The sequence below is a fragment of the Felis catus genome, chromosome A2 (assembly GCF_018350175.1).
Source record: "Felis catus isolate Fca126 chromosome A2, F.catus_Fca126_mat1.0, whole genome shotgun sequence".
Lineage (NCBI taxonomy): Eukaryota > Metazoa > Chordata > Mammalia > Carnivora > Felidae > Felis > Felis catus.
Window position 1 is genome coordinate 4,004,718 of NC_058369.1, and position 12,307 is coordinate 4,017,024.

At 57.4% G+C, this 12,307-nt stretch overlaps 1 long non-coding RNA gene across 1 annotated transcript; it reads right to left on the reverse strand.

The window, feature by feature from the left end:
- Window positions 1-501: 501 nt before the first annotated feature.
- Window positions 502-4,176, reverse strand: LOC109493827. The gene is made up of 3 exons (XR_006589437.1): window positions 3,647-4,176; window positions 2,714-2,784; window positions 502-935 (listed from the first exon to the last, which is right to left on the reverse strand). It is a non-coding gene; the product is annotated as an uncharacterized LOC109493827 (long non-coding RNA).
- Window positions 4,177-12,307: the final 8,131 nt, after the last annotated feature.

A 12,307-nucleotide genomic window follows, 5' to 3' on the forward strand; every position in this document is an offset into this window, starting at 1 on the left:
CCCGGCCTCTGAAGCCAACCCAGGTCAAACTCCAGCGCCTCCAGAATGCGTCTGAGCCTGGGACCCAGTGCTCAGGTTTCAACTGTGCCTGGGAGGAAATGGGACTTAGTGGGACAGAGCAGGACTCTGAAATACCATGGCTCCTTTCCTCCCGATGGCAAAATCAGATCATTTTTCAATTCAGTCATTCTCCTTCATACATAAAATTTGCCAAGAGCCACTTTCCCGAAAATCTAAATTGAAAGTAAATAGCACGGGGACAATTCTCAGTGATAAAACCGGCGATTCTGGAGCTTCTTGGGATAATATTTATTCTCCCCTCTCACTAATGGCTCCAGCCGCCTCCCCAGGTTATTAAAGTAATGCGTTTGCTTAACCTGACTGGGGCCACATCCCACCCGGGGCTGATTGGACCCCGTGTGGAGTCCCCCACTGCCACCCCTCCGCTGGACAATTATATTCACCACTGCTGCTTTGCAATTATTATAAATCAGAGAGAGCTTTGGCCTGGATTTGTTTTTCTTTATTGAAAATGTTTAAACTTCATGCATTGCAAATGTCACCGCCCCGGAGTGGATTTAACTCTTTCTTCGAGATTCCAGACTCAGAGGGTTGGTTCTCAAGGGATTGTTCTGGGGATGGTGCTAGGATCATCCGCGTTTTCCAGATGAGCAAACTGAGGTCCAGGAAGGATGCCACGCAGCTGTTAGGGCTCTGCAACAAAACTGCCCTGAGAAATTTCGTGTGGGCGCCAGTGGCGCTACATTCCCGGTGGGGAACATCTGAAAACACTGACATCGCCAGCCGTCTCCAAGATGACCACCTCCAAAGTTGGGGGTTATGTCCGTCCAGAGCTGTCTCTCTAGGCATATACAATCACTCACGAGCCAGATGTTTACGGAGTTCTCACTGTGTGCCGGGCCCTGTTTTGGGCACTGGGGACCCAACAAGAAACGAAACAGACTTACACGAGGATCACTCCAGGCCAAGAGCACAGCGTGTGCAAAGGCCCCGAGGCAGGACGGTGCCTGGCACGTTGGAGGAACAGGGAGGCTGGAGCAGAGGACAGGCAGGGGTGTTGGGGTGAGAGATGAGGACAAGGAGGTCAGAAGGGAGCAAGTGGGGCACAATCAGGCGGGGACGAGTGAAAATGTAATTCCTAAAGGTGGCCAAGGTTTGCTGGAGATGGTGGGGCGGGCGGGAGGGTGTCTCCAGGATCCTGGCTGAGCAGCTACACGGACGGGGCTGCCTTCGGCTAAGAAGGGGGGTGTCGGAAGAGCAGGTCTGGGGGCCCGGTCAAGCCCAGTGTAGCCTGTTGAGTACAGGACCCCCGGGACCCCCCCCCCCCCCCACGTGGAGACACAGCTCCAGACACCACCTGGACCTCAGGGGAGGTCGGGGCTGGACACAGGACTGTAGCCATTGTTGGGGCGTCGGGGGATTAGAGCCCCGAGAGCGGACCACGCTAGAGGGGAGCGTGGGGTGTGGGAGGGGCTGGCAAGTGCAGGGTAAGGGGTCAAGACTCTGACCGAGGGGGTGGGGACGCAGCCACCACTGACCTTGATGAGAGGGGGATTTCAGGGATGGAAGCTGGGAAGGTGTGAGAAGCGGGTGGAGTAGAGGTGAGAGAGGGAAAGAGGTGGGGACGGCCAGTGTAGACGACTCTTTCAAGGAGTTATGCGCGGTAGTGGGAGGGGCCCCGGGAGGGGCCCCGCCCCCGCCCCCGCCCCGCAGAGTCAGAGGAGTCAGAGGCACGGTAGGACCCGGCGCTGTTTCTGGAATCCCATCCTGAGTGGCGCCTGGTGACCCCGATGCCGCGTCCATCCCGCCTCTGCAGTCCTGTCCGCAAAATGGGCAGGAGAGTAGCGCCTCCGCCCGGGCGCCGGTCCCGGCACTGGCCGGCCCGGCCACCCCCAAAGTGCAACCCGGGAGGTGAGGGCCCCTGCTTTGGCTGGGGGGGAGGGGGGTACAGCTCCCCCACCCCCACCCCTGGGGGAAGCAGCAGCCTGTCCCGAGGAAAAGGAAAAACGCGGTGAGATACCCGGTGAGAAAGGGTCCCACAAGTCAAAGTGCTTTTTCAAAAATAAATCGCCTGATTAGCATAAGGTATGCAAATGTATGCTAATGTGACAACTATTAAAAGATTCCAAATGTCATCGAGGGAAAAACACACCGGTCTGGGGCGGGGAGGGCGGGGGACGGGAGGAGGGGACGCAGCCGGGACTCAGGAGAAAGGTCGAGGCTGGGGCCCTAGTTATCAGACGGGTTATTCCAAGTCCCATCCCGGCCAGACCCCTGCGCCCCCAGCTCTCTAAGTGCGTCCCCGGGTACGCGGTGCCCAGCAGGTACACACTTTGTCCAGGGCGCGAAGCCAACCTACCGTCCGGGAGCAGAAAACCAGCACAGGTGACAAGCCACACCAGCTTTCCCGAGAAGACTTTAAAAACAGAGTATCCCCCACAACCAAAGACACCCCCAAGTCTCCCAAGGGCCTGGACGTGTATGTGAGACTCTTCTGCTATCACCCATACCCTCTTTCACTTAGGAGAAAATGTCCTTCCCCCGCTTTTATTCTGAGGCGGGCAGACAACACTATCCCCTGACATGAGGACTGAAAGCATGTTCAGCTGAGAAAACAACATCAGAGAGGTGCAGCGATTGTCCCCAGGCCACACAGCGACTGTGAGACTATCCAAGCCTCCGATCACCCCACCTTTCTGCCACCTCTGCTGATGTTTCCCGAATGTTTTCTCTCAAATGGACCCGCTTCTCCAAATCTGGAATCTAGGTAAAAAGAAATGGTTTATCATGACTGTAAATCAAAAACCAGCATCGATGGCCGTAAGTAGAAGCTAACTCAATAAACACAAAATCATATTATTAGCTTCTGACGGAGAGATGGTTCTCTCTGACGTTCCGAGCTGGGCTTTGCGCTCTCTTTGTCCAAAAAGGGAGAGAACCAGGTGTCGGAGAGGTGTTGAAGACTGATTAGCACCCAATGAGGACATTCTTCTTCCCCGTGGGAGTCAGGGCATTTAAAGTGGTTTTACTGTCACCTAAAACCATCTCACGGTCACCAGGCTGGTGTCCACCTCCAAGACAGCCAACGGTCCTGATACCTGAGAATTCTAGAATAACGGCCAGGATCCTATTTGGAGGTTCACACTATTAGCATCCACATCCACGCACTCATCCATTTTTCTTTTTCTTTCTTTAATTTTTTTAATGCTTATTTGTTCTCGAGAGAGAGAGAGCAAGGAGGGGAGAGGCAGAGAACGAGGGAAACACAGACTCGCCAGCAGGCTCCAGGCTCCCAGCTGTCAGCACAGAGCCCGACATGGGGCTCAAACCCACAAACCGTGAAAATCATGACCTGGGCTGAAGTCCAACGCTCAACCGCCTGAGCCACCCAGGAGCCCCCACTCATCCGTTTTTCCATCCATCCACCCATCCCCCATCCCCCCACCCACCCATCCACCTTCCACCCACCCACCCATTCGGTACCCATTCGCCCTCTACCCACCCATTTATCTACCCATCCTCCCGCTCGGCCCCTCGGGAAGTATTTATCCAGCACCTACTGCATACCAGGCACTGTTCTAGGCTATGGAGCCACAATCGTGACCAAGACAAATCACATTCTTACCCAGCAGGCGCTTCTCAACTCGTGACGACGTTTTCTACCCCTTGAGTAACTCCAGGAGGTGGGTTGGGGCATTTCGCTAGACAGTCCCGTGGCCAGGGTCATCCCGGGTGGCCATATGTGGCCCTTGCCCACCTGCCGCCTTCTCCCCACGTTCAGGGAGGCAGCAGCGCCTCGGTTTTGCTGCCGCCTGGGGGCGCCACCCCGTGTTACGGGCCGCGAGAGCCTCTGCCGAACCCGCGGGCAGCCAAGAGCGCCTTCCCAGCACCCCTTGCAGTTGGGGCAGACACGTGACTGAGCTGAGCCAATGGGACGCGGCGGGGGGGCGGGGAGTGAGGAGTCAGCCACTTCCGGTCCGGGGTGGGGGGCGGGGGCAGCTTGCTAAGCAGGAACACCTGTTTGCGCCTCACGTGCGCAGCACACGTCTGCAGGGTCACGTGGCTGGGGTCCGCCGCCTCGTCCTAGTGTCACAGCCGAGAGTCTTACCGCAGCCAAGCGGCGTCTTTCCCGCTCTCCAAGCCTGGGGTCTCGTGGGCCCCACCCCCAGCTAGAGGCGGGGCTTCCGTGACTTCGGCCAATCACCGACTCCTGTTCCTACTGGCCTCGTGATTGGGTGAGCCGTGGTCACGTGGCCGAAGGCGAGCTTGGATGGTTTCCAGGGAGCCCCACGTTGGGGCTCGCGGGCTGCTGGGGCCAGTGCGCGAAGCCAGAGAACGGGGGGCCTCCGATCTTTGCTACTGGGAAAGAAAAAAAGAACTTCACTTATTATTATTATTATTATTATTACTGTTATTATTAATGATGGGTTACTATTTTTTAGTGCTCTGGCCTTCTTTCTGACTGGTCCAAACTGAGAAACGTGTTTCTGCAGCTCTAACCGCCCCGACGATGCCCTGCCCTCCGTCTCCAGCCAGATACGGCCACAGAGCCAGCCTTCTCTTGGGTGGGCCGGACACCTTCTCTTGGCCGTCCACCACGTACAACCTACCCGATCGGCAATGCATCCACCCCTCTTCCTGCCCCTGCCCCTCTTCTCCTCCATAGCTCTCCATGGCTCCCCTGTGTCCTCAAGAACAAATCTGGGTCATTTTGTAAAATGCCTCCTAGCCTAGCTACTCCACTCTTGCTTGCCCCGCCCCTCCTTCTTACTCATCTTTAAAAGTCATCCCTCCAGAAAGCGTCCCCTGACCCCCTACCAATGCTGGGGGGCCTGCCGCAGCAGCATGAGCTTTTCCCATCTCGGGCCCGCCACTGCCTGGGTGTGTGTGTGTCCTTGAGTTCCAGGAGACCAGGGCTGTCCCGTTCACCACTGTCGCCGGTCCCCAGCACAGTCCCTGGCACCCAGTGGAGGCTTGATAAATCTTCCGGAAGGAATGACTGGCGATTGGAAAGAAAGAATGCCACCGCCCGCAGCGGATGCTGTGGGTGCGCCCACAGCACTCACACTGGGGTCCCTGCCGACGGCATCTTCCTGCGGCCACCTGCCATTGAGGCTTTCTCAACCGGGGTGCCTGGCAGGCAGGGAGCATCCGCCTCGAGAGGCAGCCCCAGGCCAGTGACAGACAGGTGCTGGGGGATAAACACTCCCCGGGGATGGAGGGGGGGGGCAGCTCGAGCACACGCTTCACTGTCTCCCAGGGGTTCCCAGGGGCACTGGGTCCCAGTTGAGCCCCGGTTATCTCCTTCCCTGCCTTCTCTGCCTGCTCGAGGCCCCTCCTGGCGCCTCCTGGGACCATCTCCCGCGTGTCCTCTCTGCCCCCAGACCCTCCTCTCGGGACCTGCTTTCAGGCAGCCCAGCCTCGTGGTGCAGAGAAAATCTCTCAGCTCCAACCCACTTGCCAGCACTTGCTGGGAGAACTTTGACGTGCTTTGCGGGGGGGGGGAGGGGGGGGGGGCGGCACAGAACAACAAAAACACTGCTTCCTGCTCCCTGTCAGCCCTGGACTTTGCTGTCTGCACACACAGACTGCGACATTTGTAGTTGTGTATTAATTGCGGGTTGTTTTTTTTTTTTTTTTTCCCGGAGAACGAGATGCTCTCCTGCAACGTGTGTGTGTGTGTGCGCGCGCACGCGTGTGTGCTTAATGACTTTCTCATTTTGAGATCGGGCCAGATAGCTTTTTGAAGAAAATCTGCCCAGAGCCTGGAACATATAGAAAATTCTCGCAGCTTAATAGCACTCCCACCCATCCCGCCCATCCATCACAGACGCACCGCGGAATGAAAAACAAGCACATTGATTGGATCTATTTCTAATCGACAGCCTAAGATACTGTTTGAAATCTGCCGTTAGTTGGAAGAAGTTGGAAGGGGCTGCGTCTCATTTCTCAAGGGCGTGGGGGCTGTGGGAGAAGAGAAGGAATCGTGGCGACATTCAGCGAGCATGACCTGGCACCTACTGGGTGTTGCATCCCCGGCTGGGTGCTGGGGACACAGAGGTGACCCCCCCGCCCTCCTAATGGGGGAGGCAGACAGGTCACCTGTGATCCGCGATCAGAGCCATGATGGAGAGTACTGGTCAGGCAGCTCTGGCGGGCACAGAGTGGGTGCCTGATCCAGCCTGGGAGATCAGGGAGGGCTTCCTAGAGTCCAAAAGAGAGAGAGAGAGAGAGAGCGCGAAAGGTAGAGGAGGAGTTAGATGTCAAACCAAAATATGAAAAGGGAAGAGGGCTTCGGGGAGGGCCAACAGCGTGTGCAAAGGCCCCGGGGCAAGTGAGGGTCATTTGGTGTGGCTGGAGGGTGGGGCAAGTAGTGAGAAATGAGGAGTGAGATATTGGCAGCCCCTTGAAGGCCATGGGAGGGCGTCTGGATTTCCCCCCCGGAAACAGTAGGGAGCCGTGGAAGAATCTAGAACAGGGGAGTGAGTGACATTTGTTAAAAATCATCTTGGCATAGAATTATCCTAGGACTTAGCAATTCTGCTCTTAGGCAGATCCCCAAAAGAATTGAAAGCAAGGACTCGAATGAACAGAGTGTCTGTTTGGGGCGATAATTTTTTTTTGGAACTAGTGGGGATGGTTATACAACATTGTAAATGTACTTAATGCCACCGAATTGTACACTTAGAGAGGGTGAAGACGGCTGAGTTTTATGTTATGTATATATTACCACATTTTTTTTAAAAAAAGAGCTACAATTAAAAAAGAAGAAGAAGGGGGGGGAGGCATTTTGGCTGCCGCGGGAGATCCGGGATGGATCTGCAGGGGTTACAAGCCAGAGCAGAGTGGAGACCCGGCAGAGGGTGAGAAGTGGGCGGCTGGGGGTGTGTTCTGGCAGTTGGCGCTGACAGGAGGCCAGGAGGAGGTGCGATGCCAGCTTCCTTGTGGCCCCACCTCCAAAGGTGGCCTTTGCAGGCAATGGGGCCCCCGGTTCGCATTCTCTGGGGGCCCAGGCACCCACCTTCCCTGCAAGTGCCCTGGCCTCTCCCCTCCAAAGTCCACCCTCTGTGGCCCAGCCCGGGGAGCCCCCATGCAAGGAACCCCAGACGAGGATGAACGCCACTGCTTGGGTGCCCAAACCAGAGATGCCGGGGAGAAACTCAATCTCTCTCCACCCACCTTCCCTTACAAGGTACAGATGTAATGCCTGCTTTTAAATTCAATTAAGTCAGATTCAGTTCTGCTCTTGGAATACATTACCCAGCTGGAGACAGCAGGGGGAAAAAAAAAGACAGGAAAACACACACACACACACAAAACACAACACAGACCTATTTAGAGATTTCCCTCTAAATGGATTTTAATTCTCTCAATTTATCAGAGGCCAGAGTTGCTGCTGACAGCCGGCGTTCATTGTCTGCGAACCCAGTTTCAGCGGCAAGGAGGGGTGTGGAGAAGTTGGGTGAGACTCTGACGTTCGCTTCCGGTGGGGGCGGGGTGGGGCGCGGGACCTGGGGTCACCCAGACCAGGGTCCCAGTCCCAGCTTTGCCACTCGCTGGTGATGTGACCTCGAGCCAAGAGTATCACACGCTCTCGGTGCCTCGGTGTCCGCGTCTGTGAAATGGGGACAGTCGTCGTGCTGGCCTCCGAGGGCAGCAGGTGAATAATGGACCATCACAGAAGATTCAGGTCAGGCCCTGTGCGCAATGCCTGGAACATTCTGAATGTTCAGTACGTGCAAGGACGATGATGGTGACGATGCGGCAGAAGACGGTTGTCGGTGACTGACGTTACTTTCCGACTAGAGGCGCGGGCCTGTGCGAGGACCGGCAGGCTTGAGCCCTGATTTCAAAGGCTGGGAGGCTTTGGGTGGGGGTGGGGAAGGAAAGGGAGGATGGGAGGGCGGGGGTGGGGTGGCCTGGCTTAAGCAAAGGCGTGGAAGTTCAACCAAAATCGGAAGGTACTGGGGACAGGACGCTGAACAGCTTTGGGGCCAGACAGGTCGGGGAGAAGGGTGGATACAGACACGATCGGACAGCATTAGATTCCTTTCCAGAAGCCCCACCCCCGCCTCTATCAAGAGTCACCATCCTGTGTTCTGTGGCCAAGCACAGACACGGCCATGATGCCAGCGCGCCAACGGGAGGCAGTGCCGTGACCTGTCCTCTGTCCTGGGATGCCCACCTCTGGCCTTGGGCCTCACGAGCGAGTGGGAAGAAAGCGCCTTCTGCCGCTCCCATAGTATTACGCAGCTGAGTGGGGGGCAGGGCCTTGACATCCACAGGCTGCAGGCCAGCCTGGCTAGCTCAGCCCTCAGCCTCCCATTTCACAGATGGGCAAACAGAAATCGGGGAAAAGAAACGGCCATCCTGAGGCCTCAGAACTGACAGCTTCCCCAGGAGACCTGGGTCCTAGACAGGCTGCACTTTCTGACCTAGAGGAGGCTTCCCGGCTGGGCCTCGGGTTTTGCCATTTGTCCAGCAGGAGGAATAAGCAAAGGCCTCTCAAGGGTCCTTCGAGGTGCCCTGTGCTGAGAGGCTCATCTGGAGGTCTGGTCCGGGGGCCTGTGTCTTCATAAGAGCCTGGTGAACAAGAATGGGGGATTGTTGGACCAGAATCGGAGAGTTTTAGGACAAAAGGTGTCCTGACTACATAGGGACCTCCGCTCTCCTGGGCCCACGTCCCTCAAGGGTTTCGGCGGGCCGTATGTGGCTTCTCGGAAGGGTTGCTTCATCCGCCGGGGGCCTCTTCGGATCCCGGGCCCATGGTCCCTTGCCTGGCCCTTCGTGGGACGGCCACCTGGGGAGGGGAGGGGGCATGCAAAGCTACTCGGTAACCAGGATTGGGGTAGGAAAGGCAAAAGGAAAAGACAAAATACAATTACCCTCAAGGGCGCCGCCTGGGAGGGGCACAAAGTGGATTCAGAAGGCCAGAATATTCCACATCTTGATCTAGTGGTGTCTACGCAAGTCTCTACCTGAGGAATGATGCCTCAGGCTGCACACTTAAGACTCCGGGTATGTTGGGCACGGATAAAAAGGAGGGAAAAAGGACTCGGAGAGATCAGCTAAGACAGACAGCGAAAGAAAGCAAACGGCTGAGAGACCCAGAGACAGACGCAGCGAGACAGGTGAAGACGCTAAGAGATGGAAACAAATCGAGAGAGACAGAAAGTCTGAGGGAATTGAGAAACAGAGACAGACGGGAGAGAGACAGAACCAGGAAGTGAGAGAGACCTACACGAAGAAAAAGGGGGGTGGGAGGGGGAGAGGAGAATCCAGGTTTCAGGGCAGAAAGGTGGGAAGAAGGAGGAAGTGGGGAAGAAAACAGAAAGAGAAGGGCCAAAGCCAAGGACAAAAAGAGAAGGAAACAGGCAAAAGGCCTGAGAGAGGGGGAGGGTGGCCCGGGAAGCCAGGAGCCGTCACACACACACACACACACACACACACACACACACACACGCCAACATGTCCTTAATTGTAATTACACGGGAACATTCAGTTTGTAGATGCAGCAGAAATGAAAACGCGCCTAGCCCATTAATCTAATGGCTGTTAGTCAATCACTCTTCAAAAGGGGCTCCGAGGTGGCTGCGGGGGGCGGGGGGGGGTGGCAGAACGGAGGAGAGGCCCTCGGGGAGAGCCTGAGGGGCAAGTCGGGGGAGAACCAGTTTCTTGGCTGGGGGGATTCAGAGCCTTGCAGGGAGCTCCCAGCCTGGAGGTCTGGGCGGCCAGGAAGTCTCATCCGCGAGGCTGTGTTGGGGGAGATCCACTGTACCCCCCCCCCCCCATCACCGGAGGGATCGAGTTAAGTCTTTAACTTCCCCGCCCCCCCCCCCCGGGGGTGGGGGAAGGCTTCCTGGAGCAGGGCTGCCTAAACTGTGCTAAAATGAGGCAGGCAAGGGAAAAAGGAAGGGAGAAGGGCCTTCCAAGTAGAGCGAACAGCTTGTGTAAAGGTTGAGAAGGAAACACACAGACAACGTTAAGCGTGAGCTGCAGAAGCCACACCACACAGGGCCTTTTCTGGCATCCCGAAAAGACCTTGTTGTTCCCACGGTGATGGGGTCAAGTGCAGATCGGTATTTTTAGATGTCTCTGCGGATGGAGGCAGATTCGGGGGGGGGGGGGTCCTAAGATCTTTGACTTACTCAAAGAGAGCGAGCTCGGGGTGCCTGAGTGGCTCAGTCAGTTAAGCGTCCAACTCTTGATTCCGGCTTGGGTCCCGATCTCCCGGTTTGTTTGTGAGATTGAGCCCTGCATCGGGCTCTGCGCTGACGGCCTACATGGGATTCTCTCTCTCTCTCTCTCTCTGCCCCTCCCCCATTCTCTCTCTCGCTGTCTCTCAAAATAAATAAACTTAAAAAAAAAAAAAAGAGTGAGCTTCTCAGTCCCAAAGGCGTGCAAGAAAAAGCCAGGTAACCCCCCAGGGGTACATGGTGGGGATCTGGGTGTCGGGTGCAGGCTGAAATTTGCATCATCCGGATTCTCAGCCAGGAAGGTGGGAGGACCCTGCAGGCAGGGGTGCAATGTGTTACTCGTCTCACTTGGGGGGCACACCAGTGAGGAGTGGGGGGTGTGAATGAGTCAAAGACACCTGGGCGGGAGGCTTGAGTCAGTGCCCAGTGTATACCTCTCCCCGCCACTCTCAGCCAGGGGTGACTCACTCATTCATTTGGTCTGGGCTGTGGAGGCCTAGGGGAAGTGGGGGGGGGGGGCCACCCCATCATCCAGCCACTACTCACTGCTCCTGCTCACTGAGTACCTCCAGTGGGCCGAGTCGTGTGCAGGAACCAAATTTCTGCCTCCCTGCAACCCAACAGCTCTGGAATGAAATCTCCTGGGTTCACTTATGCCTGGGACAGGCGCAGTCCCCTCCACCCTGGTTCCAACCTGGCCCCCCTCCCAGGATGCCCTCCCCGCAGCGGCCACCAGAGGGCCGCCGTGAACACCTGGGTCAGGTCCCGCCCTCCTCTGTCCACAGGGCTCCCACCTCCCACAAGAGAAAGCCCAAGTGCTGTCTGTGGCTCCCAAGGCCCTGAATGACCTGCGACGGTCCCCTCCCCGCCATCCCCTCCTCCCCCTCTCCCCTCCGCTCGCTCTGCTCCAGCCACACGGGCCCCTTCGCTGTTCTGGCAACATGCCAGGCTCCGTCCTGCCTCAGGGCCTTTGCACAGGCTGGTTCTCCTCTGCCTGGAACGCTATTCCTCCAGATCTTCTCGCAGCGTCTTTTTATTCAGCCTGAGCATCACCTCTTCAGGTGAGCCCTTCTTGCCTGTTGGGCTAACGTAGCATCCCAGTCTCTCCTCCCATTTCTCCCTTGCTTTTATGTCCCTGGCGGCGCTACAGTTCTCGGAAATGAAGGCGTACCTGTTGACCTTTGTTTCCGTCACTTAAGGTCCAGGGAACTGAACTGAGGACCGCTGTGGTCTCGGCACACAGTAAGTAGCCAATACGTGTTTGGTGGCCGACTGGATGAATCTCTACAGCACCTCCCTAGGTTGTGGGGACTTTTGTCAACCTCACTTCACACAGTGGGGACCTGAGGTTCCCAGAGGGGCAGCCTGCGACCTGCGGGTGCTCCCAGGCTGCCCAGGGCTGGAGGCTACGCCGGGAATTCTTGGGAACAGGGGTGGTGTCTCCGGCACAGATGAGCAAACCGAGGTTCTGTTTGACCGGGGGCGGGGGCGCAGCGCACGCCGCCATGGGGACAATGTGGCTGCGTACGGAGGAGGGGGCTCCTAATTTAGTGGAGAGGACCCTGTCGTCCCCCTTCCTGCTTTCTCCCTAAAAACCGGCCTTGGGATGGCCAGGCGAGGGGCGACACCGAGTAAACGGCAAAGCGCTTGTCATAAAGACGCGCTCACAGCCCGGCGGATACGGCAAATTCCTCACCCCCGCGCTCCCGCCCCTCTCCTCCCCTCGCCTCTCCCCTCCTCGGTGCCTCCCCGAAGGCCCCAGCAACCTCCCGCAGGTCGCTGAGAGCTGAGCCCGGAGCCCGCCCACCGGGAGCCCGCAGCCAATGGCCGTGCTGCCTGATGAAGTAATGCGCCCCCTCCGCCTTCCCATTGGCTGGGCTGGAGGCCGAGCTCCCCGCGCCGCGTGCGGGGCGCGGGAAGGGGTCCCTGCAGCCACGCGCACCTCCTGGGGGTACCTGGGCACCTGCACCCTCTCCTGTGGGACATCTGCCTGCCCCTGCCCTTCTCAAGGCTCATGCTGGGCCTAGAGACCCCTGCGCGCCAGCTCCTGGCCACAGGGGCGCCCCAGTCCTCCCGTCTGAGCGGGAAGG